Raw genomic sequence first — 26959 nt, forward strand, 5'->3', positions numbered from 1 at the left:
CCCCACTCTGCTGCCCACTGCCCCATTCTGCTGCCCACTGCCCTATTCTGCTGCTCATTACCCCACTCCACTACCCACTGCTTCACTCTGTTGCCCACTGCATCACTCTGCTGCCCAATGCTCCACTCTGTTGCCCACAGCCCCGTTCTGCTGCCCACTGCCCCATTCTGCTACCCACTGCCCCACTCTGCTGCTCATTACCCCACCCCACTGCCCACTGCCCCACTCTGTTGCCCACTGCCTCACTCTGTTGCCCACTGCCCCACTCTGCTGCCCACTGCCCTTGGCGGGACGAGGCCAGCAAGCCCTTGGCAGGCAGCCAGGCGGGAGGTCACGTCGCCCACTGACCTAGTAAACGTATTTCTCAGTCTCCTTGTTGTGTTGGTGATGTTGTTGTTGTTGTTGTTGTTGTTGTTGTTGTTGTTGCTGTTATTGTTGTTGGTGGTGATGATGATGTTATGTTGGTGGTGATGATGATGTTATGTTGGTGGTGATGATGATGTTATGTTGGTGGTGATGATGATGTTATGTTGGTGGTGATGATGATGTTATGTTGGTGGTGATGATGATGTTGTCGTTGGCGGTGGTGGTAATGTTGTTGTTTTTGTTGTTGTTGTTGGTGGTGGTGGTGGTGATGCTGTTGTAGTTGGTGGAGATGGTACTGGAGATGTTGTTGTAGTTAGTGATGGTGCTCTTGTTGCTGCTTGTTGGAGAGGATGTTCTTGTTCTTTTGTTGGAGGTGATTGTGTTCTTGTTTGTGGTGATGATGTTGTTGGCGTTAAAGTTGCTGTTGTTGTTGGAGATGCCTTATTGCTGTTGGTGGTAGTAATGACGTAAGCGCAACGTCTATTGCTGGAGAAGCGGATGCACGACCCTCCCCCAGCAGCGGATGTACTACCCCTGGTAGTAAGAGGATGACCCCCCACCCCCTTGTAGGATGCCCCCAGTAGCCAGCGCACGATCCTCTCGGTAGCGAGCGTGCTGCCTCCTCCCATCATCATCCCCCCCTCCTCCTCCCCCAGTAGCGAGTGTTCGATCCCCTGGTTGCTCGTAAATGGACGACCCCCAGTAGCGAGCGAGTGTGTACTGCCCTCTAGTGGCGGTAGCGGAACCAGGACGCTGGCGAAAACAGCCCGGGAGGCACAGCTTGGGTCTGGAAAGACAGAGAGAGAGAGAGAGAGAGAGAGAGAGAGAGAGAGAGAGAGAGAGAGAGAGAGAGAGAGAGAGAGAGAGCTGCCATGATCATTGCTCTTCTCTAGTAGTGACCTCACACTTATGTTATGTGACAAACATCACTGACTCATCAACGAACAGACTCGTGGTGAGTCACGTGAGTAAAGTCATGTTTTCTTGGCCAATGGGACCACGAATTATGACTGACACACATCCTCGATTACGTAAGCAATGCAAACGCTTGAACCCGAACTTACGACCCTTGACCTCAACGAGACAATTCGAGGGTATGATAGCGTCTAACCTCAAGGGTCAAATTAAACGTCACATCATTTCTACCTTCAGGTTGTGTCACGTTATATATATAAATGCCGAATTATCGCATAATTGTCGAACAGTTGTGGCCAGAGAGTTGGAAATATACCATCCTATCCCCAAAAGTCATTTATCAATATCACTTTATATATCACCATGCTTAAAAAAAACAGAAAATTAATGTGATAAATGATTTAAAGATATAACCTATTTTTTCTCCCATAATGATATCAAACAAGCAAATTCTGTATCTATTCTGGAGGCTGGAAATTCTACCCTGTCTCAAAAGAACTTCTTTCTGTCGAAGCAGAAGGTGGCGGGAGACGTGTTTCCTACAGCTTGTAGAAGGTTCCGTTAGGTGAGGGTGGGCGGCGGGGGTCTGATGGGGGGGATCAAGGAGAAGGTAGAAAGTAGCTATGTATCTTTAACATGGCTACCTCAGTGCTAAAAGGCTATATGTGTGTGTAGGGGATGGATGCAGTTCCTCAAGAAATTATTGTAATATATATATATATATATATATATATATATATATATATATATATATATATATATATATATATATATATATATATATATGTGTGTGTGTGTGTGTGTGTGTGTGTGTGTGTGTGTGTGTGTGTGTGTGTGCAAAGCTGTGAATATTTGCATGGTATTAAAGCCTAGGACTGACTACACTATATTCCTTTGAATGTAAACATTAGATATGAAACTAGCCAAAGCTCATCTTCTGGGGTGGGTGGAAGAGAGAGAGAGAGAGAGAGAGAGAGAGAGAGAGAGAGAGAGAGAGAGAGAGAGAGAGAGAGAGAGAGAGAGAGAGAGAGAGAGAGAGGTGGGGGGGTGTAGGAGGAAGGAAGTTGAAGGATTCGAGAGATGTTTGTTGAAAAGGCCTTGCGAATATCGAGAAGATGAGAAGAAAAAGATAAAGACAATTCAAAGTGAGGTGATCTGTTGAAGGACGCATCCCTGGAGACTGTATTGTCTCACCAGGTTTTGGCATTCCATACTGTCGTCACTCACCAGGATCTACAAAACTGTTTAGAAAATCTATGTTGACATTATACTGTAGCAATCATGATTTATAAATTTCTTCAAAAGCAGACATAATAGTAGTGGTAGCAGTAGTAGTAGAAGTAGTAGTAGTAGCAGTAATAGAATACCGATAATAATAACAATAATGATGATAATGATAATGATAATACAGAAACATTTACCAATACGATATTTACATTTCTTTTCATATAATCGTATCTAAGATTAGTGTTCAGTTGTTCGGAAAGCAGGATCCTTCATACTTCCAAGTTTCACTCATTCAACATATATTTCTCAAGGTCTGTCTATATCAATACCTATCAACTCACTTACTTATAATGCTTCTCCTAACTATCCAACTATCTATCTACCCATTTATCCATCCTTGTCACTGTGGTTATAATCTTGGGCATCCAAAGGTATTAAAGAGATTTGTGCTCTGGCAATACTGGCCAGCAAAACTTGTTGGCCAGTCGGGAGGTTTGTGGTTTGGGTGGGCGTCGACCCAGGAGCCAGACAATGAAAGGGTAGCCCGCACAACATCGCCAGTACACTGGCCCTTAAATTAACGACATGCCTTCTGTATTTTCCCCCCAGCATGTAAGACTGCCCACCTCCTCATTAGCAGGGCACCATTGTGGCTAAGACTTTGGGAGTCGATACCAAAGCCTAGGTCGGTTGCGATGGTGCACTGGGCCGTGGATATGGTCAGTGGCATGGTAGGGGTGAGGGCTGTACCTTATCTAAAGTTTCTCTGATTATGTGAGAGATGTTGGCCACGAGACGGGAACTGGGATGGTGATGGGGGAGCGTGTGTGTAGGGGGGGTGGAAGAGATGGTGCTGGGGAGCTTTGATGGAAGGGGTGATGCTAGATCATCAATTGTATAGGAGTGTGGAGAATGGTGGGGTCGTCACAATAGGAACTGTGAGGGAAAGAGTTGTAGAAAAGTGTAGAAGTGTATGTGAGTTGTGAAGGGTCTAAGGAGTGTGTGTGTGTGTGTGTGTGTGTGTGTGTGTGTGTGTGTGTGTGTGTGTGTGTGTGTGTGTGTGTGTGTGACGTGAAGGCCTGAAGAGTCGTGAGCAAATGTATATTGTGGTGAAGCGTCGCAGACGTGGAGGAATGTGGTGGTGGTAGCAAGAAATGTGGAAGTTGTGGCGGGTTGTGGCAGTTGTATTTATGTTTCGTTATCTTAGGGAAACTACTGGAGTTCTCGTAGGTCATGGAGGGACGTGGGGCACTGTGGGGAAACAAGGATATCTTAAGAAGGACGTGAGAGAGGAATAGTTCAACTGAGGTGGGGTCAGCACCGAGAGATCATTACGAGTGACTGCAAATATCTACGAGGGTCTGTCAATCAAAGCATAATAAATCTTCACACGAAGTATTCAGAGTATGATAAATGTTCACACAAAGTATTCACGAAGTATTCAGAGTATGATAAATCTTCACACGAAGTATTCAAATCTTCACACACAAAATATCCAAGAGCGTTACTTCGTGTGGGAGTCACCTCAATTCATGAATGTCTAATTAAAGACTTGATGGAACAATAAACACGCGTGCTGGTCCATGAACCCCGGGGTGAGCGAGGTAGCCAAGCAATATTGGACCGACCCAGGGCGCGTGACGCACGCTAACTGGGCCAGCGAGAGGGGCTCCCCCTCTCCCGTACCCCGGAACCCCCAGGCCAAGAGCGTCAACCCCCACCCCCTTCCCCGACCCCCCCTGAGAAGTTGTGAGGGAGATACATGAGGGACTGTAGACAGTGTATCCGGTATACCTCATCCTGATATACTTTATTCCTTTTTTTTTTTTTGGCACATACAAAATACTCATATATATATACTGACATCAGACAGGCAGATGCGTAAACAAGAAATGGCCCAGAGAGTGCAAGACTCCCTCCCTGTGACTGTATACAGTTAATCGTACAGGCTGGGACCCCACAAGTACGTAATTACACACACACACACACACACACACACAACGGGCCTGCGTAGTGTAATGGTTAGCGTTACTGATCATGAGACAGCACAGCTGGCATTACTTCGAACCCTGGGCGTGGCAGTCAGCCCACAGCCAGCTTGGATGTTCATCCTACCCTCGGGGCTGGTCGATAAATGAGTACCTGGCTTAGATGTGTATGTGTGTGTGTGTGTGTGTGTGTGTTGTGTGTACACGCAAATTTTTTATATGCAAATAAACAGAAAACTAACAATGACTCAAAAAAGTGAAGACAATTATAATTTCCCATAAATTCTCTGTCTTCGAGATGTAAGAAGAAGTCTCTCTCTTAACACCTGATCTGTTTTCAAATCATCACAAACAGAAAACGGTAAATGCAGTCAAAACGTATACATTTCAAATCAACGTTGCTGACCTGAAGAATGCACTCATATTCTTGTGGTTGGTGGATACAGGTGGATGCTAACGGCTTTAATGACATTGGCAGTTGATAACACTAGAACCCAAATATCCCCGTAGCAAAGGAACCCTCATGCCCAGCTTTAACCGTTAAAAACATTAACGGCAACTTTATCCGTGTAGCAAGATTTACTTAATCCGTGGACAGAAAACAGGAACTGAATATGGACTGTGTTTGAGCCTACTCAATTTTCTTTTCGGACTTATAGGGAAGTTAGGTGCAGGCAAAGGTGTTTTCTTTCCGGGTTTTTGAGGCGGTTAGGTGCAGGCAAAGGTGTTTTGTGTTTTTAGCAATGTGAACCTACAGATATATCAGGCGTGAGACTATCATAATATACTGTGTGTAATATTTCCCCATCACTGCAAATCTCTAGTGAGAAAGATCGATGCTGAATTTATAGCATTTTATCTTGATCAGAGGAATAATAATCTCGTCTATCAAATCTCAGAATATGATCTGAAATGCAAAAATGTTTGCTGTACAAAAGAACTTTGCTAAGATATCAATCATGTATGAAAGATATGTAAGGAGATAGGCTGGATTTACGTTGGTTGGAATGTTTAGCTCAATGTAGGATCACAGCCAAGGGAGTACGTATTCACTGAGTGCTATTCTGAGTGAGGTTAGGATCTTATTTACTATAGGTAAGTGACTGGGAGATCGACCATGTGGGGCAGACAATACTAGCTGCAACATAAGAACTTATACGAAGGTTAACTGGTGACACGTCCTGCCTTCCTCGAACAGCATTGTGATTGAACTATATTCTTTTGTCTTTCATTCTTCCTTCAAGTTTACACCTCAGGAGTCAGCAGATCTACACACACACTCACACACACACACACACACACACACACACACACACACACACACACACACACAACACACACACACACCTGCAAATCCCTGATTAATTTCTTCAATCTTCTACTCTCATTCCATTGTTCAAGATGACCTCACTGGGCCATGTCGGTCACTCTATAAGAAACACAACCAATCCTTCATACTTAACCTACCCACAGGTGCTGAACTAACCCACAAGGGTTCCATCCAACAACCTATGGGTTCTCAAACCCACTCACTGAAGCTCACGTCAGCTGACCCACTCTCTCTCTACTTACTCTCTCTACTCCTGCTGCTGCCACCATCATCTACACACTGATCGTCTACAGCCTCCCTTTTATTTAGTAATATAATCAAAATCAAATCAAGAAGCCTTGTTTTATAGGTATTTGGGCAAGGAGTCAATAAGGCCGTTAATATCAAGTCCTTAACATATTAGTAAATTCTTAACACCTTCTTCAAGTATAATTCTAAGACCATACGCGCTCACACTGTATGACCTTTGTTCAAATAGTGAGGTGAAAATTGAATGACGAAAAGAAAAAAAAAAAAGAAATCTTGGTACTGTCTTATTTCAAATCCGTCTCTTCCATCAAATAAGAACACAAGTTTCGTGCATATCACAAGAGTGTAAAGATCACTATATGGCGTTGAAATTCTTATGTTTCAGGCATCACAAGGCAATGTGGCTTACCTCTTTCTTCCACACTAGGGGGGGGGGGGGGGGCGCTACGACAAATAAGTTGTTTACACCTTGAACCTTCCCTGGCCCCGGGTTTTCTGGGCACACTACACAACACTTCACTGAATGGGCACAGTTATACGAGTTATCAACACTGATCACCTCTGTTCCACTACACCATCGCATATAAGTGTTTCTTATTCCTCCACAAAATTAAGGTCTTTGTAAGGTGGTCGGGACCGTGGAAAGTGGGTTGTTTAGGTGGGACACTACGAGGAGTAGGGGGGGGGGAGGAGGGGTAAATAGGTAGTTGGACGTGTGTGGGTGTGTGTGTGTGTGGGGGCGGGTTGCTGGCTGGCTGTGCGTTCGACACGGAGCCAGCGACCAGACTGTGGCCGCCTGGATGCCTCACCTGCTACCGACGGTCGGGCCCAGGGGGGGTTTGGGGCTGGGGGAGGAGTGCCTCAAGGTGGGGGAGGGGGGAGGGAAGAGGGGAGGAGGAACAACTTGCTTCACTACCCCGCCCCCACCTCTCCTCACCCCCTGCTGTGCCACCGCCTCTCTGGTTCCCTACATCCATGCCTCCCGCACCTACTGCCTCTCTCTCTCTCTCTCTCTCTCTCTCTCTCTCTCTCTCTCTCTCTCTCTCTCTCTCTCTTGTCAAGGAGTGTAGGTGTACGGTGCGGCACCTTATATGTACCGGGCTAGGCCGTGCTGTCATAAGATACAGTGTCAAGCTGTCATATAACCTCGTTCCACTGCATCAAGACCGCCATAAGCTTCTCCACCTCCCCCTGTCATGTAGTCGTGTCATGCGCTACCCTGCCACTGTCATACGTTCATGCCCCCCCCCACCTCCCCCTCCTGCCATACGTTCCCTCCTTAACATGTATCAATATACTGCACTGCCACTATCATACGCTCAGGTCCATTCCTGTCATACACACCTCCCTTACCCATGTCATGCATTCATGCCATTCGCTGGTGTCTGCAGAAAATCATATAGACACAAGTTGCAAATGATGATGATGATAGCAAAAGCACAACCTTGAAATGTTAGATAAAAGAAAACGTATCAAAAATTTAAATAACTGATAAAAGCTCTAATGAACTCCGAGGTTCAGACGGAATAAATAAAGATGAAAGCGAAGTATCTGAAAGATAATGAAGCATATTAAGGTGTGAAGTACTGACGGAGGAATATGAATAACACTGAGATGATGTGTTGGGCTGAGGATATCGCTTAGTGTAAAGTGAAGACTTGTGTAGAGTGTACTGAAGGTAGGTGTAGTGAAGCGATACACCCAGGCACCTGGCGCGGGCTACAAGCACTCCACACCCAGGCACCTGGCGCACGCTACAAGCACGGCACACATACACTACCACCAGATCTGGAATGGGATGCCCTGTATCCACCGCCAGCACCACACACTGTGTGGATCTATAAACACCATAGACTTATATCTGGTGGAGGTTATACTTTAACCATCGCACCGAACTTCACGAAGTTATGAAGAACGCTTCATAATGTGAAGAGCGTGTCTTTACTTCATGATTTGATTTAGATGGTTAAAAACATATGCCTTCTATTGCTCGGAGTTGGATGCGCTACTCTCAAACAGCAGCAGTGTGGAATGTAAAGCCTGGGCGATGATACAGACACAACCTCCAGCCTACAACCCTCTGATGATTCAGATTAATCTTTAATCAAAAGGAAAATGCTGCAATACCTGTCAACAATACTGAACATTGAAAATGTCGTGAAGACAGCCCTTGATTAAGACAGGAGACCTGAGGAAGGTGTTATATGTAAATATGATGACTTATGGTCCTTGACAAGTCTTCAGGGCTCCTACGACCACTCGTAGGGCCATAGCTGAAATACGGACGAGGTCACGGAGCTCAACTACGGACGAGGTCACGGATAAGGTCAATGCCACTTGGAGGAATTCTTTCGAGAGATTTCACAGACGACCGAGCCTCGCTGCTGGCCAGCAGGTCTTCTGTTACCTGTTTGTTCTGTGTATTTACTGATCGTATTTACTTATCCGATGGCCACTCATGCTGGACAACAGCCCGGACAGAACTAGATAAAGAAACGTTCGACTCGCATGAACTCCCCAAAGTTAGTGGCTTCCCTCTGCGTGTGTCAGTTCTTGGCCCTTGAGGCGGTACACTCCTCAAGTTCCTTCCCCATGAGTGCCTCAACGCTTGACCTTCACCACCAAGACACTTCACGTTGGATCTATTTCGCCTTAAAGCTGAACCCATCAAGGTCCCTTACAGCTTCGTGTGATCTGTTTCGACAAACATTTCCAATGACACTGATGAATGTCATACATCCACCGTAACGACCGTTACCATCGTAACAAGAGGCGAGAGAGTCAGCTAACTGGTCATTAGCACAGTGGACTGGCGAAGCACTTCATCATTAGAACAGCTGAATGTCTGATGACCAGAACAGTTTCACAGTCGGCCAATTAAACAATTACCTGACATATCGTTCAGTGGCACGGCTGAATGGTTGGCTGGTGAAAGAGGTCATCGGCGGAGTATCTTATTTCTCCAACACCTGATTAGAAAACAGCCTGACGTATGAAATGACGATATGCAAAAAAATTTTCACTCAAGAAACAGCTTACTGTGACACAGTTGGCTAACTGCCATCCGGTGATTAGAAATAATTCATCTAAAATTCTGGCTATTACTGAAATGTAATAGATCGTAAATACACCTGATACGTACGGAATGCACCATAAATACACCTGTCACCCTGGAAATGCACCACACGTACACCTGGCACCCTGGAAATGCACCACACATACACCTGGCACCCTGGAAATGCACCACACGTACACCTGGCACCCTGCAAATGCACCACACGTACACCTGGTACCCTGGAAAAGCACCAAACATTCTTAACAGCATCAGTTGAGCCACTGTATTGACTTGTGGCAAGCGACCCTCTCGGTAACACTAACATGCACCAGCGGCAGTAGTTCGAGACAGGTGGCGTGTGTGTACCTAGAGTGTGGTAGAGGAGGCGTGGGAGGCACGCCCTAGCACCACCACCACCACCACCACCACACGGCTGACCTTGCCCCTCGACACCCACTGGCCATCCTCCTCCTCCTCCTCTCCTTCCCCTCCCTCCCTCCCTCACCCCGACCCAAGCGACACTACACCCAGAAGCTTCGACAAACCTGCCCTCTCACGTTTTCTTTCTCGGGTTGTTTTTGAGGACCGGATTATCTTCTTTTTTCCTCCCTCTGGTTATGGAGTAAGGGGATGACCAATGGGGAGTGGAGGAAGGGGGAGATAGAAGAAGGAAGTAGCGTGGTGGGGGTGAAGGAAGTAAGGAAGAAATCCCACGAAACTGGTCTTTGTGACCGACTTGTGCATGACGGACGCATGACCAGTGTGACAAGCCCACGGATCTCACCTTTATATATATATATATATATATATATATATATATATATATATATATATATATATATATATATATATATATATATATCACCCTCTCGATCTGTTTTGGTTACGCATTGTACACAACACGTACACACAACACACACGCTCACATGCACCAGAGTGCAAACATGCACTCAAGAGACACTCGGCCGACCTGTGCCAGTAACGGCACACGCTAAAGACCCGGCTGTCATTGACAAGAGCGCATGACAGTCATGAACGAGACCAATCTCTTCACACAAACATGCTCTCATGACTGTAACATTTAAGGTCAGTAGTGACGAGGTCGCCCCAGTCACTGGAGGTCAGTAATACTGCAGTTGCCCCCGCTTTGAGGAAGGTCGAGGTTCAGTCTTATCAAACCATCAGTTACTGTCTGTAATTTAAGGTCATTAACGCTAATGGCCTACTTTTATTTCAAGCCAGAACTGCTCCATAAGGCCAATGGCAGTAAAGTCACGCCATCGCCAATATAGACAGCAAGAATAAGGTAAGTTTATCTGAGCGTCGGTGTGACCATAGAAATCGAGGATCATACAAACTACTCCTGAAACTAAGTTCAGTAGGCTTGAAGACCATATCTCGGGTCAACGAACGTACGGTGAGAACAAGGTGATAACCCTTATCGTTAAGGTCAGCGAGACCATGGCAGGTGTGAAGGTCGAGCTTTTGAGTTCCACGCGCGCAGTCAAGTGTTGAGAACGAGGCGGTTTCTCATTCTTGTCGAGCGCGCGGGGTCGGCCATGCAGGTGGTGGCATGGACGCGAGCGGTCGAGACACCGTCCACCGCGGAATATGGGTCGTCATTGCCAGATGCCACCAGCCTAGCCACACACACACACACACACACACACTCCGCTACACAATTACCAACCATGATTTCAAGTGTTTTCTTCTTTTTTTTTTCGTCTTCACAGAAACGAGTTACGGACGTGCCGACAGAGTTCATCAGGATCCATTTGAGATGTATTTTGCAGGAAAATGACCCATTTTTCGGTGCTGGAGTCCAGAGGAAGGAGGGAATTGTGAAGAGGACTTGATATTGCAGCAAGAAAACAAACGCTGAAACCAAATGGATGTTTCCACTTTTCTTTTTCCGTATATTCTAAGTGAAATTTTGACGTCCGACCAAAATTCCACATTTCTTGTTTCTTATTAATCCTAATCGAACTGATTCTAAAATAGAATCTCGTAATATGTCTGTCACAGGAAACTTTCTATATCTTCGAAGACTTTCTATCATCTATATGTCGGATCAGTTCATAACGTTTTCTACAGTAAAACGTGTTTGAGAATGGACGAGCCACAGGGGTCGTCTGAGCAGACCGGAAACGTTGGTGGAATATAGGCAAACTAGTGTTTGAGGAGTAAAGAAAGTCACCTCATTATGTGCGGTGAGAGCTGCCTTCTGTGTCGGCCGGTGGCAGATACTGACGGACTCCTACCACCGCTCCAGCCCCAACATACACAAAGCGTAATGGCTACGACTTCCCTCCCCACTCAATGGCCAACCTACAGCGGCGTGCAAGGCTACATACAATCCCCCCACGCTAACATCATATGACATTACTCCACCCGGGACTTGAAATCATCACGCAACGCACTATGCTGCCGCGATTAAACGCTACATTATCATACCACATAAACTATAAAGCTACGCTTTGGTGTTCTCTCCTACACGCTACGTCGTCACGCTATCTACTCCAGTCCCCAGCTTTGGACGAGATGTGATAGCTGGCTGGACAAACACCTACAATCAGACAACACAACCTTACGGGTCAATAAAGTTGTGATTTGATGTACTATTTTCGTACGAGAAGTTTTTTGTTTTGAGGTGACTTTTATGTCTGTAAGCCATATCTAACCATCTATATCGCTAATTCATATCCAAATAGGGGTTAAACTTGTCTGTTTACTAAGATGCAAAATCTTATTCTTCCAGTGGTGATGATAATGTAGTTATCGTTTCGTATAGATGCGATAGGGATTTGTCTCCATAAACGGTCAAGTTGCGCAATGAAATCCTGTTGACGCTATTCGTAGTATGCGTATGTAACGCACGGAACTAAAATCGATTGCCGGAGTCATTGAAACCCCCGTATATTTGATTATAGATCTCACTTAGATAAGTCTCCCATTCTAATTAGAATTCTATCCTGTCATAACATATATCCTCTGAAATGTGAGGAAACTTATGAATTTCAAAGAATATCATTGAAAAAACGTAGACTTCAATGACAAACTAGAGTACAATAGATTGACTGAGAAACACGGGTACTTACTGTGATAGTCTTTGAAGTACTTTCACAACAAGAGTTTCAGTTCCTCAAGATTTTCGAGAAATCAGACAGCATTTAAAAACCAGTCGAACGGGTGGGCAAAGATCCCCCCTGCTCGTGTTGGCCCGGTCAGTAAGACAACTTGGAAATCTCAGCAGACTGGCTAGGGCCAAGACAGCTGTCAATTACGTGAAGTTAATGACGGACCATTTATAAAATCATGGCCAAAGACATCGCGAGATTATACGTGATCTCTGGATTTTCCTTTATACTCGGAGAATGAGTTTGAGAGGTGTAATTTGTCGTTAATGGCCTGACTAATGATTGATGGTGGGTAGGCCTAAAGTCCAAACATAATGACTGTCATACAGGCATTCATAGTATGGATGGCCATGGAAACAATCATGAACACTTGAGGCAAAAAGTGTACAATTTTTCGATTGGTGGCTACACATGATGTTGATGGTCTTAATGACCCTGAGATTTTAAAGGCTTGAAACCCAGATAACCCGCCGTGCCACAGACTCCAGGCTCATTAACCCATGGGTACTGACAGCCGTTAGATCCATCAAGGCCAAACATGAACAACGCAAAATCGACAGCGTGCAGTAAAAGACTAGTGAAAGACAACCATTTTCGGATGGTGTGAAAATGCACCGGCGAACTCCATTAATTTTTTCTATTTTCTTTATTGTCATAGAAAACTAAAGTATTTCTTATTTCATTGCCCAACGATTATCTTGAATCCATTACTTGTAGCATTAGAGACGATCAGTCAATTAGAATCTAAGCATTTAACGAAAATCCGATGGGATTTAGTATCATCTTTACTTAAAAGACTTTCTGAGCATCAGACTCATAGTATACGGAGTCATGTGGAAGGTAGGGGAGGAGGTAGGGAGTCCCTGACCAAGCCTAACCTCTTCCCTCGTGTGCCGCGGGCGGAGCTGCTGGGTTATGTGACCTCCAGGTTCAAGGTTCACTCAAGAAACAGGTCATTGCGTAGATGAAGCCTCGCTGTCCAGTGGTGATTAACCTAGTATTCTCTCCCTCCTCCCCCCTAAACCTGCTGGGAACTTTCTGACTTAGTGACTATAAAACCTGATTCTTACCCGCAACCTCTAATTACCTTACGAGTTTATTGATGTATATTTAGGAACATCACGAAACAAAAAGTAAAAAAGAAAAGGTAAACTTGAGCTAATAACCACTCCGGTAAACTGAACGTAAGAAATTGTATGTAACAACAAAAACAAACGTTTGAACAAACAAGACTCACTTTGAATCACCACCTCCGGCTGTTGCACGGTTTAACACCCTTACCTGAAATAACAGAGAGAAGTACAGTTAATGACAATGAGCACAAGAATGCGAAATAAAAGTGGTTGTGTGTACGTGGTGTGTGTGTGTGTGTGTGGGAGGGAGGAGATGGAGCGACGAAAGCATTCTGTACGTGAGGTAAGGACGGTGGATCCAATGAACTGCTTAGTCTTGCGTATGAAGAATTACCTACGGACGGTCATGACCATTGCAAAGAAACAGTCACACGTTTATATATATAGTTATGTGGCCCCGGGACTCCATTTACGGAGGGTTGAGATTGCGCTCCAAGCGGGAAAAGGTGTAAGTCTGTTACACACACATATGTGCGTGTGTGTGTGTGTGTGTGTGTGTGTGTGTGTGTGGTGAATCTTTGAATGCAGAACTATTTCTTGAGTATTACGCCCAAGCGCTATACAATCATTCTCTATTGTAGTACACTCGACCTAATGAACCTGTCTCATGCACTCACCTCATAAGGTAGATCGACTCACGCACACACACAAAAAAAAAAAGCCCAGATAATAGCAAAGTTACCCATAGAAAAATACGCCATAGAAAACAATGAGAAGAAATCGAGCAGCCGTGCGTGACACTCATTTTGGGCGAGATTTTGCAGCGGTCACTTACTATTTACAAGAGAAAATTGGACACTTTTTTATGCAAGTTACAATAACTGGGACAAATAACTTTCTTCTCAGTTATGTTACTATAAGTGGACGTGGTTTTTGTTTTTACTGGTACAGGCGGAAACACCAGCGAGATATCCGGTCCGGCTGACCTAGTCCCCAGAGTAAGCCATCTTCAGGTCCGGTCCAAGAAGAGCCTTGTGCTGGACCACTGGAAAGGGCCAGTCCTTAGACCAAACACCCCGCAGAGCAAGTGCAGTACAAGTCAAAGGCCTATACCTAAGTCCAGTCCTCAGACCAGTTGCTAGACCAGTCCCTGGATTACTTCCAACGTGTCTGGGAAGCAAGAATGGTAGTCATCTCCAAGAACGTTAGTTATGATGTCAGAAATAAAGGGATTTAGACTGTGGTGCTGAGAATGGTGACCTGTGGTGATAGGTGGTGGTGGTGGTCATTTATTTTTACACATGTGGATGGTAAGTGTGGCTTCAGGGTTGACAGCCTCTCCTCCACCTTGTGGTGCCCTCGTGATAATGTGGGTGGCTGAGACATCATCATGGCTATGGTTCTGGATGGTGTAGTGTCATACAACATGAATGTCTGCACCGTACACTGGGCCGACTGGGGCAGAGGGCGTGGATTCACACACGCACTAATCTCATCCGCCCGGCCAGCCGTGGGTCACAGTGGCATTGAGTATAATGACTAAAGTCAACGTTGTCAAGGGATTAAGCCATCAAACTCAAGATGTTCAGTCATTTTATAGAAGCTAAGGATGAATTATCATGACTCGTGTTCTAAACTCATCGAACTCAAGATGTTCAGTCATTTTATAGAAGCTAAGGATGAATGATCATAACTGGTGTTCGAAACTCTAATTTTCGCATGAACACGCGACGTAGACAAGTAGAGGTAGCGTTAGAACATCTATAGCAAACTTCCGGCACCTTGGTAGTGACCAGGTAGGACCCCTCGCCTCTCCTCTCCCTCTCCTCCTCCCCCACCTACAGCTGGCCGGTGCACCAGGCGTCCGATGGCACCGATGTGGCGACGGACGACCAACCTACCTAACTACCTAACCCCCCACACCCTCCACTCCCTCCCTCCCTCCCTCTCCCGCGGCCCCATTACATAGCAGCTCTGACTTTACCTGACGACCAACGGTGGTGTTCGTTCACGACACCAGCAGCATTACCAGGAACACCAGTACCTCCATCACCACTACTACCTACCATCATCACCACTACCTACCATCATCACCACTACCTACCATCACCACCGCTACCTACCATCACCACCGCTACCTACCATCATCACCACTACCTACCATTACCACCACTACCTACCATCACCATCACAACCTACCATCATCACCACCACTACTTCCAACATTACCACCACTACCTACCATCACCACCGCTACCTACCATCATCATAACTACAACCACCCAACACCACCACGACCCGTCACCATAACTCCCATGAATTACCATGACCCACCACCATCATCATCATCATCATCATCATCATCATCATCATCATCATCGCCACAACCGTCACCATAACCTCAGCTCCCACCATTGCCCGGCCACGGGTAATCACCCACAAGTAAATGATTATGGTAATTATCTTCTAGACCTCGAGAGGGGGATGGCTTGGAGAAGGGGGTTGGGTGAGAGAGAGAGAGAGGGTGGGGGAATGGTTGGAGGAAAGGTGGGTTTCCCAGTCACCGAATTCGCATTCCAGCAACGAGCCTGAACTACTCAGCAAACGAGGCAGGATGACAAGCAAGAAGAGGTGCGCGCGCGTTGGCGATTTCAACGTCCGCAAAAGTAGTAATCCAGAATGGGCGCTTTCAACGCCCATGCAAATCGTGATGCCATCCTCTTTTTTTTTTTTTAACGTCATGATCATTATTGATAGTACTACGGCGGCGTCCCATGGGTTGGCTACTTCGAACTTGCGTCAATAATTGTAACAACAGATGACTTGATAGATTCCGAATGTCACTTAAAGTTACGTTCTTGCGCCGTCATTGGACACCACGGTCGCAAATCCAGACCAATCTAAGTGTCGCGCGCGATTCCAATGCCTCCATGTCGGATAGAAACTCCGGAATAAAAAAAGAAATGAAAAAAAACTAACTCATCTTTAGAAAACTGGAGTGAGCGAGACCGGACGACGTTTTCTACCCAACCAACCAGTCTGTTGGGGTCAGTCAGCCTCCCGGCCCCACAGCCTCCCCTGTGGCCAGCCTCTCCCCCAGTAGCTAACCCCAGGTCGTAATCTTCACTCAGTACGAACGTCAGCATTCAAGATGTCTTGCGATGCAATTGCTAATTCGTTTCTTCAAAATAGACGAACAAATCAGGGTTTACTATCTATAAATCAACGATCATTCATTTCACAAATGATTAATTTCACGGTGGGCCAGTAACGTTTACCACATGACCTAACCTCACATGATCAGAACACGACTCATGTATATCAAGATACATAATAATAAGACGAGGAACTCATCAATATGTACGTGGTGACGTCATTATGTGGCTGATCAATCATGTGAGATCATCAAAAAGTCATGATAAACTTGACAAGTCACGTGATATTATTACCGAACGACGTCACATGTGTACGATTTCTTGTTTTGAGTTACCTGCGTAATAGAATGTGTGTGTGTGTGTGTGTGTGTGTGTGTGTGTGTGTGTGTGTGTGTAAAGAACAGTGGTCAATGATACAAAACCCAGCATAAACCAACAGTCATTCCCCTGTATCCAGCCTGAGAGGTAGATATGGAACGGTATTACTCGAAAGTAAGAAAACATAAATCGCAACCAAAGGAAACAGAGCCATTAAGAGTAATGATATACGGACCAATTTCGTGCACATTTCCTAGTATCGCTGCTTTGGAGAACGAATGCGAGACCCTGTGTGTCTGGGCGGTCATGAACTCCCCCTACCGTGGGAGTAAAGACGAGGGAAAGAAAGGTGAGATGGGTTGTCTGGGGGTCGGATGACCTGAACACCTTACGGGAGGGTTGGTAGCTAACCTCCGGCAGCGCCATCTTCATGGTCTAGTGCCCTTCTGGTGCTCCGCCGGCCGGGGGCGCTGCCACGCGTTGCTCTGATTATATGGGTAACTGGGGAAGCCTCAAGATATACACACACCCTTCTATACCCCCTCCAACCTGTGGTTAAGGGAGCACCAGGTTCATAGCCGGAGCCCCTCCGCTCACAGTAGGGGAGGAGGGAGGGAGAGGGGAGTATTTTGAACGGGTCATCATGAATGTCTCGGGAAAGTTAAGTCTCACCATTAGCTAATAGTATGAGTGGGTATGGGACTCATGGGGGGATAAACCAACGCTACAAAAGATCTATTGTCTGAAAAACATTATTCAAGCGCTAGAGAGCCGCTAGAAGTAACGTAGTCTATCATCTAAAAAAAACACGAAGGATTACAAGGGGTTTGAGCCTATCATCTAACAAAACACGAAGGATTACATGGGGTTTGAGCCTATCGAAAGAGCTTCATTGTACTCTTGGTCTAGGGGGTCACAGAGACGGTATTTTTTTCCCCACCATCCATCACACGATCGTGGGTAACTCCTTCATCCACGTTCTCACTGGAATTATATGTAGCTGGTCGCTGCAATAGAGAAAGAGATCTGACCTTCTCATCCACAGACCTGCTAAACTGCCATAGAGTCTCAGTGGAGCTTAATACCCATGAAGAAAATGTTATAATTATTTTCCCTTGAATGTGGTTTGAAGTCACGAAAGATTTGAGTAAGTTCCCCTGTATTTATCATTTTCTTTTGTGCATTTCCTTGTTTTCCTTTATATAGTCTTCTTCAGTAGTATAGAATGATGTGGAAAACATCGTTGTTCTCGGCTGCAATGGATGTTCATTTTTGTAAATGACAGACGTACACATCAGATGGGGGAGGTTTTGCCTGTGAGAGAGAGAGAGAGAGAGAGAGAGAGAGAGAGAGAGAGAGAGAGAGAGAGAGAGAGAGAGAATCATGTGAGTAAGGCAGCGCCTAAGTAAACATCCTTTACCACAGAACTTCCCGACACTGAAGTATTATTCATCTGTCTTACACGGGAAACTCGAACTTAATTGTGAAATCGTGCTCGTCTGCCAAAGTGTCGACCCAACACGAATAAGTGGTTCAGTAATCATCGTAGTAATATACCACATGTGACTAAGATTTCTCACAATTACCCATTCTAAACCAAACCTTTCGGAACTGAATCAATATAGATTCATTAAATCAAACAAGAATTCATTAGATGAAACTTGTAAACTTGTTTGTTGGTTGGTTATTTTGGTTTTAGGCCATTGAACTACCAGGGTTGACATGTCGTTAGAGTCGAGCTACCTCCAACAAGCGAAGTTTACAACATCCGTTTCAGCTGTTCGGGACAGACCTAAGACGATACACTAATAATTTGTAGTTTTATCGATACATTTTCATGCTTTTGAAGTAACGCGTACCTAACAGACACTTAATGAATATTAAGAATTCATTTTTCTTGCATATATAGTCATTTCAAGATTAAATTATCCTATTAGGAACGAGACGGAAAAATTCCTGAAACAAATATCCAATGTGAGGATCTCGTTTTCTTTCACGTCTTCCCAGGCAGTTCGAGGTCGGCTTCACCGCGTGTCCGTGTGTCTGTCTAGTGGTTGTGACCCACCCCACCAGGCCTCCCACCACAGCTGGCCTGGTGATCTAGAACCGAGCCAGTGTGACAATGATGACCATCTCAGTTAACTTTTTTCATGCTCTCTCTCTCTCTCTCTCTCTTTCTCTCTCTCTCTCTCTCTCTCTCTCTCTCTCTCTCTCTCTCTCTCTATATATATATATATATATATATATATATATATATATATATATATATGTATATATATATATATATATATATATATATATATATATATATATATATATATATGACGTTTGCTCTTTATTTCTTTAGCGACTTAACCTTAAGAATAGCTAACTAAGCCCTTGAGCAAATATACTCCCAGCTCCTTTCGAAGTTCCTACTTATGAACGGTAATAATACAGAAGGAGGGAGTTTCCAGTCGCTGCCCAACCGCACACACTCCTCTTCGTCGCCTTTTTACAAGCGGGAAATTCGTGGGTTTAACTCTGTCTCCCCAACCCCTGAAGATGAAGAACTAAAGTAAAAATAAGAGAGAGGAACGCTACATGATAGATGAGGGTGATTATACAAGGAATGGAATGCCTGAGGACGATATGTATTGTGAGGCGAACTGATCTTGTAAGGAATGGAACAGTAAGAGCGAGGTCTGTTGGTACGTGACATCTGCGGTAACTTTGAGGGTTGATATACTGTCAGGGTACATGGAGAGGATGAGCGAAGAGAGACAGATTAAGAGGATCTAAGTGTCAGATTGGAGGGTGGAAGGAGGGGGAGGGTCGAGATGGGTGGATAGAGTGGAGGAAGCTTTGAAGCATCGGGGCATGAGCATTCAGGAAGGCGAGAGGCGTGCATGGGATAGAATTAATTGGATCAATGTGATTATGAGGAGCGACGTGCTGTCAGTGGGTTTCTGGACACATGAAGTGGTGTAGATAAACTTGAAGTAGTTTGTGGGGTTTGGCTGTGGATGGTGGGCACCAGTTTCAGTACATCATACACAATAGCCAGAGTGGATTTGTGAAAGAGCCCGTTGCCTGTTTGCTTCTAACACAGTAGCAAGAGGATACAACTTACACACACACACACACACACACACACACACACACACATATACTGGTTCGAGTATATGGTTTTCACTGTTTTTCATCAGTGTTCATGTTTACCATAAACAATGATCATCTCAAAAATGTGAAAATCTTTGATTTTGTTTACCAAAGGTCTCACATACCCACAATCCATTTTGTCCATCATGTATTTCGCACGAGAATAAAATCAACACCTTGTCGTTTAATACCATACACTCACACATATAGAATCGAGACACTTACCTTATAATAAGCTTAACACTTTTCCACGACAATATAGAAAATCAAATTCACTTATTTTTTCCAAATAGTCACTTTGGATTATCCACGCGAGTCACTAGCGCGGGTTCAGAGAAGGAGCAACACCCTCACACCAGCAGAGTTCACCAGGCACTACACTGCGGCCCCCGGCTACACCACGACTATATACCACGACGCTCTAGGATCCCCCGCGGAGGACGTGCCTTCCCTTCCCTTCACCACGCGCTGGATCACTAAAGGAGCCGGACCTCCGACGGGAACTATCGCGTTCTTTCCCGCCGCCCGCTCTCACCTCGCGTTCATTGGCTGGAGATGGCCACTGTGTATGGCGGTCCGCGGCCGTGATTGGCGGAGGGGGCTTGGGCCCGGGCTCGCTGGCTGTAAACAGTTGGCACATATCGCGCCGCGCTAGTGTAACTCTCTCTTTTAACTGGCTATTTCCTCTTCTGAAACTTGGGAAATGATGACAAGTTATGCTCTGGTCAGTACCTAATGTGTCGGCTGGGTCACATATTACGCCGGGAGATGTACGTAACTTTAAGGCGTTTCCTGTGCCCTCCTCAAGCAGTCTTCCCACACAACCCGGGCTCATGCGTGAGAGACTTTCTAAGACCCCACGCAACTTTCTTCTGCATGAAGAACCAACATAATCATATTGCTGGTGATATATACGTCTTTTACGTGTAACTAACGAAGCATATATCTGTTCCTAGTGATGCACGACATGCTAGACATATTATCTGTAAAGAGAATCGAGTGATCATTAAGCTACGAAAATCATATGTAGGTTAACGTAGATTCATACCCACTACCACATCCTCTTGCCTCCTTCGCCCCCTTCCCCACCTGTCAAGTTCAGCCCACCTGCCCATGATATCCCGCCTGTAGCAACGACCTTACCTGTTCTACGGACGGTCCCGTGATCCTTCCTTTGTGTGGCTGGTGTACCCTACACTTGAGGGTCAGTTGGCGTCATCAAATCTCACACGAGTGATCCCTGAAACCAACAGTCTAGTCCATTTTGCACATTTAAAGTGAGCTCTGTCTAAGACAAAGGGGAAGCCAGGTGGACTGATTGTATCTGGACTGCCAGAAAGCATTTGACACTCTAGTGCATAGGAGACCGATTAAGATGCTGTATCACCAGCCAGATATAAGGAAGAGGTTCCTTCGATGGACACAATATCATCTTAATGGAAGGGAACAAAAGACACGTGTCAAAGGAGTCTTCAAATTGGTGGCGCTCACCAGTGGCGTACCGCAGGGTTCTATCCTAGAACCGTTACTCTTCTTGATCTCTGTGAATAATCAGCCACAGGGTGTAGACTCCTATCTAGATATGTTTGCAGATAACGCATAGATCATGAAGGAAGTGATAAGCGAGGAGATTGCATCAGCTTGCAATGGAACTTAAACAGACTGAAAAAGTTGCCTGATACAGGGTTGATAAAATTCAAGACGAAATGAAATGAAGATGGGAGTCGACAACGTCTTTAAAACTGTATCCAAAGTCCCTCACTGAACAAATGGTGAAGGACACATTCCGTCATCTGGTAGATATCAGAAAAGCTTTCAAATATCACATGAAAATGATCAGCTTCTTTGGTTAATACTCCCATACCATATATCCTCAAAAGAGACCCTTTAGTACCACTTTCCTGTGCAATGCTTCCACGTTCTCAAAGATATCCTTGGTAAGACTCAAGGATGAAATTAAACCACTGGACATATCACGTAAGCTCCTTGTGTATACTTGGGTGTATAACCCGGAAATACAGTATACAACGACTACGATGTATCCTGTGTTAGATCCCGGTGCTATACGCCTAAGAGAACCTTCCTGTTAAACCACAGAAAAAAAAAGACCCCCTTTCCCCCGTACACTCCCAAACGAGACTCTTCTGTTGCCCCACCCAGACAGAGCATTGCTTCTATACATCCCCGGAGAATACCCCTTTCTTGTCCCCACTCCTGCGTTATGATCAAGACCAGTGACAGGGGAAGACTTGATTATCATAAGAACAATTTGGGATTCCATCTCTTCATCCTTCCGGAGTTCACAAATAGATGTGGGAGGATGGCTCTTTTGTGAGGGTATACAAGAAGGGTATTATTTACGGGGAGGCAGAATTCACTGTCTGTCTGGTTGAGTTCACAGGGGGTCTTATATAGGAAGGTACTGTGGTCTTTTATGAGGTCTATCAGCTGAGAACCCTCACCTCACCCGCAATAAGTGCCCCCAGGGGATATCCCTGGGTATACCCCCAGGTAATAGCTCTCAAACTTCCCTTACATAAGACCCCCCTCGTAAACCACCAGGTGTTACGTCTCCAGGAAAGACCTTTCCAGTACAGACCCCGAGAGAGGAGGCCTCAGGTGACAGAACCTTGCGGATGACCTCAGGGTAAGGCCCCTAAGTTATGGGCTTCTCCCAGTGAAAGTCCTCCTCCTTCAGGAACCTCCTTCGTTCCTAGACGCGTCCCATCCCTTCGCCTCAAAGCTGCACAGCAAATACACAAAAGCGGAAGGTACAGCTGGACCATCAAAGTTATGCCCTTCTCGACCCCACACATCCAACTTTCTTCTTCTGAAGGTGTCATGAGTGAAAGATTTACCGCATTGATTTACACAGTAATATCGTAAGTAATTGGGTGTAGCCTATAATTCATAGTTACAGTTAATGATAACTGAAAATGTGCTATTACGACAAGTCTCCGTTTTCTCTTCTCGATAGGAATTGAAACGCATTCAAACGCGGGACTCGCATAAACAGTAGATGATCAATGGTGAGTCAGTAAAGACACGCGAGGTGATCGGCGAAACAATACGTAAAGAAAACGAAGCTAACCCACATGTTCTCGTCACATCCGGCAAGCCGCGTGACACACTTCCGCCAGCCAATCAGCAGACGACAAACGGGCGGGAGATTTAAACGTCCCACAGAACAGAATTCTTGTCTGGTGACGCAGGGATCCGAGTCGCTAATTACTCGTGTTAATTGCCGTCGTTCACCAACCCTCATTTATCCTTTTATCTACATAATTTCTAAGTGTTGTGAAGAACCTATATTCGTTTTCTTTACCGTTAGGTTTTCTTCGTGATTAATTACACAACTGGTGCGTATTATTCATGTGACAAGGACAACAGTGATCGTGTCATTAACATTCTAGAGTACTGATGTATTCTAACCTGTGTTTGACTGAGCAAAGTCGATCCAGGAACCAAGTGGAGAAAGAAAATCTTACAAAACTGGAAATTCTTGATGATTTGATGAGCACTGATATTTGACGTTCTGTTTTAAGCTTAGCCAACCCGACTGTCATTTAGATGGCATTTGTTTCCAAGTGGCAGTGTACACAGAGGTGATTGATGGCTGGAGGGACGGGTTTTTGAAATTGAAGAATTTGACAGAAGTTTGTTGGGGAGTTTTTCGTAGTGGAGGAAGAATGAAAATGAGAGGCGGGAGGAGAAGGTAATTGCTCGTCAACCTAAGTGCTCCATTGTCAATCAAAATATTGAAGGAGGTTGATGTTCTACATGATGCTAAACTGGTCGATTGATTGGGTATTTGGGCTTCAGATCTATCACCTGCCAGGATTATTAAGACCGTCAACCTCAAAGCATAACCACCAAACGAAAAATCGTGAATAAAAAACCTTCTTCAGATGATCAACATAGTTCTCTAAGACCATACACGCTCATTCCCTTGGTAAAAAGGGGAAAGAGACTCGCCATAATGTAACACTGACTCGCATATCTGATGGCAGATGTTCTCACTATGGGGCAAGTAATGGCAGACGGTCAGGCCAGACCAGAGCGAGGCAGCAGCTCCTCTCTGCCCACACATAACCCACCAAGGGACGGACCGACTCTGTTACCCACACTTAAATGGCTTCACTACATTAGTCTTTATCTCTGCGTCATTACTAGTTAAAGTAGATTATAAAGATACAGTCATCATTTCCGTCAAGGATGGCAACTTACGACATGCCTAGCAACTTTTGGTACTGGGGAAACTGTCCGACAACGCAGATTTCGATACCTTTTGGGGGGCTTTTAGGGAGGCCATTTCTCTCTCTCTCTCTCTCTCTCTCTCTCTCTCTCTCTCTCTCTCTCTCTCTCTCTCTCTCTCTCTCACACACACACACACACACACACACACATGCATCCAACGATCTCTAACTAGAGAAACATTCTTTTTTTTTCAACGCAGTAGCTCTCCCTCCTCCCCAGATAATCTCACCACTTTTTTTTTTCTTTGACTTGAGCAAAACATTTCCTTTCTCTCTGCTTACTTGAAAGCTGAAAGCTGGTGCTGACGTCACGTTCTCCCACAGGTGCCTAGATCTGGACCATCTGTGTAAAGCCTTCTCAGGATGGGGGGGGGGGGGTGAAAGCCTCTCTCGTTTCTGCTTCTTCTTGAACGAGTGGAATGTATCATACATTTACGAAAATTGTTTGGTGTGGGTAAAAGTTTAAATTACTATCCACTTGTGATGGTTGCCACTTGCGTAGTGTTGGCGGGCGTAGGAAAATTGATTTTTTTTCCTAAATTCTTTTTCTATTTATTAGCTGGTCGTAAAGTCTGGGGGCTAGTGGAGAACAGCTAGGCCAGAGGAGGTGAAGTGGGAAGAGAAAATTGTTGTAGAGTTTAAGGATGTAGTGTGTGTGTGTGTGTGTGTGTGTGTGTGTGTGTTTTAGTATAAGTGGCTTGTTTGCACTTTTTTCATTATACGTGAACACAGCGGGTCTGGTTGGCGGGCGTAGGACAACATCTAGTAAATTCTGATCACCACAAAGTCTGTGTCCTGGTGTGGCTTCGACTCCCCGGGATGTGCAGGTGGCCATTGTGGGTTTGCTGAATTTTCACTTGCGTGCGACGGTTCTACTTTCGTCTTTGCGTCTAATTCTTCTTTTGTGGGTGAGATTACTACATTTTGGTTCTCGGTTTCTATTCGTCTGTGTGCAACTGTTGTCTCTCTAATTTGCCTCTCTCTCTCTCTCTCTCTCTCTCTCTCTCTCTCTCTCTCTCTCTCTCTCTCTCTCTCTCTCATAAACATATAAGTAATACGATTGTCCAACTCAGAGGCGCAGTTAAGGGGGTTTTGTGACTAGGTTAGGCGATAGATAGATTAGATTGGTTAACTTGGTTAGGTGATAGCGAGGTTAGGATGATTATTAAGTCAGGCTAATTCACTAGGTGAGGTTAGTGACTAAGTAACTTTCGTGATTAGATTAGGCTGAAAAAAAAGAGTTAGGTTAATGACTAGGATAAGTGACGAGGTTAATTACGTGACTAGGTTATTTACGTGAGTAGGTTTTGAGTGCACGTGATCACCAGGACACCGTTGGTGGCTGTAGAGCCTCTTGCTCCTCTCTCACCTTCAGCCACGCCGGATCAAGGTTAAGGCCTTCTCAGATTCTCTTTTTTTTTTTCTTAACCCAACGAACGGTTCGTCCAAGTCAGACTTGCTCATCAGGTCTGGCCATGATTCAACCAGTCCGAGTTAACACAGGATACGCGGGGAATCCTCACCATTGACCCACTACACTCTTTCTGAACTCATATTTTTTTTTTCTCTATCCTCTTTTGTTACGTTTACGTAACCCGTCATGGGCTAAGAAAAATCCCTCATCGCGCCCAGGCCATAAATAAAAACGAGCCGATAAAGATAAAGAAACTGAGACTTTCTAAGTCCTCAATAAAACAAAAAAGGTGCGAAAAAAGTAAAGAAAGGTGTGGACTTTCTTCCTGCCTCCGGTCTTCTGCTGCCCCATTTTTATTGAGGAAGAGAAAAACATAAAGTTATGACTTTGACTACATAGGATTAAGAGAAAGGTATGGCATGACTACATAGGACTAAAATGTTCTTTTTGATTCTCGATATCATCACTTTCATACTTCTTGTCTTAAGAGTTTCGTTTTGATGAAGAGTTTGACCCTAACTGTGGATACGAGCAAATATAAGGTTGTAGGGATGATACGTATATGATCTAAGGGATGATTTAAGTAATCCTCTCCCTATTGGGGCCCTGAAAGAGTGAAAACTTTCTTCCCATATTCTGAAATAGGCAATTAAACATACACTTACACACGCACAAGCACAAACAAATTAATCGTATGGAAAAATACGTATGTGGACGCATGTTTATGGAAAAGGAAGTAGGCAAAGAAACACATGCGCAGACCCGTGCGCACACGAGAATATATGCAAGTAGAATCACACACGTGCATACACGTGCACAAAAACATAAACTCTACAAACATCACACCAACGTACACAAAAATACTTGGACACTGCGAAAAAGTGTGATTGCATATTTGCCCAAAGGGAGCGTAGGGATGATATGGGTAATATAAAGGGCGCAGGAATGGGTATAAGCAAGTATATGGGGTGTAGGCATGGATATAACCAAGAACAAGGGATATAGAGATGGATCTAAACAAGCTTAAGGGGTGTATGGATGATGTGGGAAGCATACACGGCGCAGGGATGGGCTTAAGCAAGTATAAGGGGTGTAGGGATGATATAACAAGTATAAGGAGAGTAGGAATGAGTATAAACAAGTATAAGGGGTGTAGGGATAGGTATAAACAATTATAAGAGAGGCAAAGTGTATGTTTTGGATCCGTAAGTCAGATATCCAGGCAGAAGGTGAGGTATACTACAGCGCGCGTGATCGGCCTACAACACCCAAGATGCAAAGGCCAGTTTCCTTCTGGCACCCGAGGGCCATCACCTGTTGGTACTCGAAGGGCCA

General features: G+C 45.0%; 1 protein-coding gene across 1 annotated transcript in view; it reads right to left on the bottom strand.

Annotated features, from left to right (window-relative positions):
- The window catches only part of dyl (transmembrane protein dusky-like), a 51994-nt gene extending 31561 nt beyond the window's left edge, over positions 1-20433 (bottom strand). The window contains exon 1 of the mRNA XM_071671061.1: positions 20180-20433. The gene's annotated coding sequence lies outside the window, so the exon portion shown is untranslated. The remainder of the gene's footprint in view (positions 1-20179) is intronic.
- Between the last annotated feature and the right edge of the window lie 6526 nt (positions 20434-26959).

Source organism: Panulirus ornatus, chromosome 16 (assembly GCF_036320965.1).
Source record: "Panulirus ornatus isolate Po-2019 chromosome 16, ASM3632096v1, whole genome shotgun sequence".
Classification (NCBI taxonomy): domain Eukaryota; kingdom Metazoa; phylum Arthropoda; class Malacostraca; order Decapoda; family Palinuridae; genus Panulirus; species Panulirus ornatus.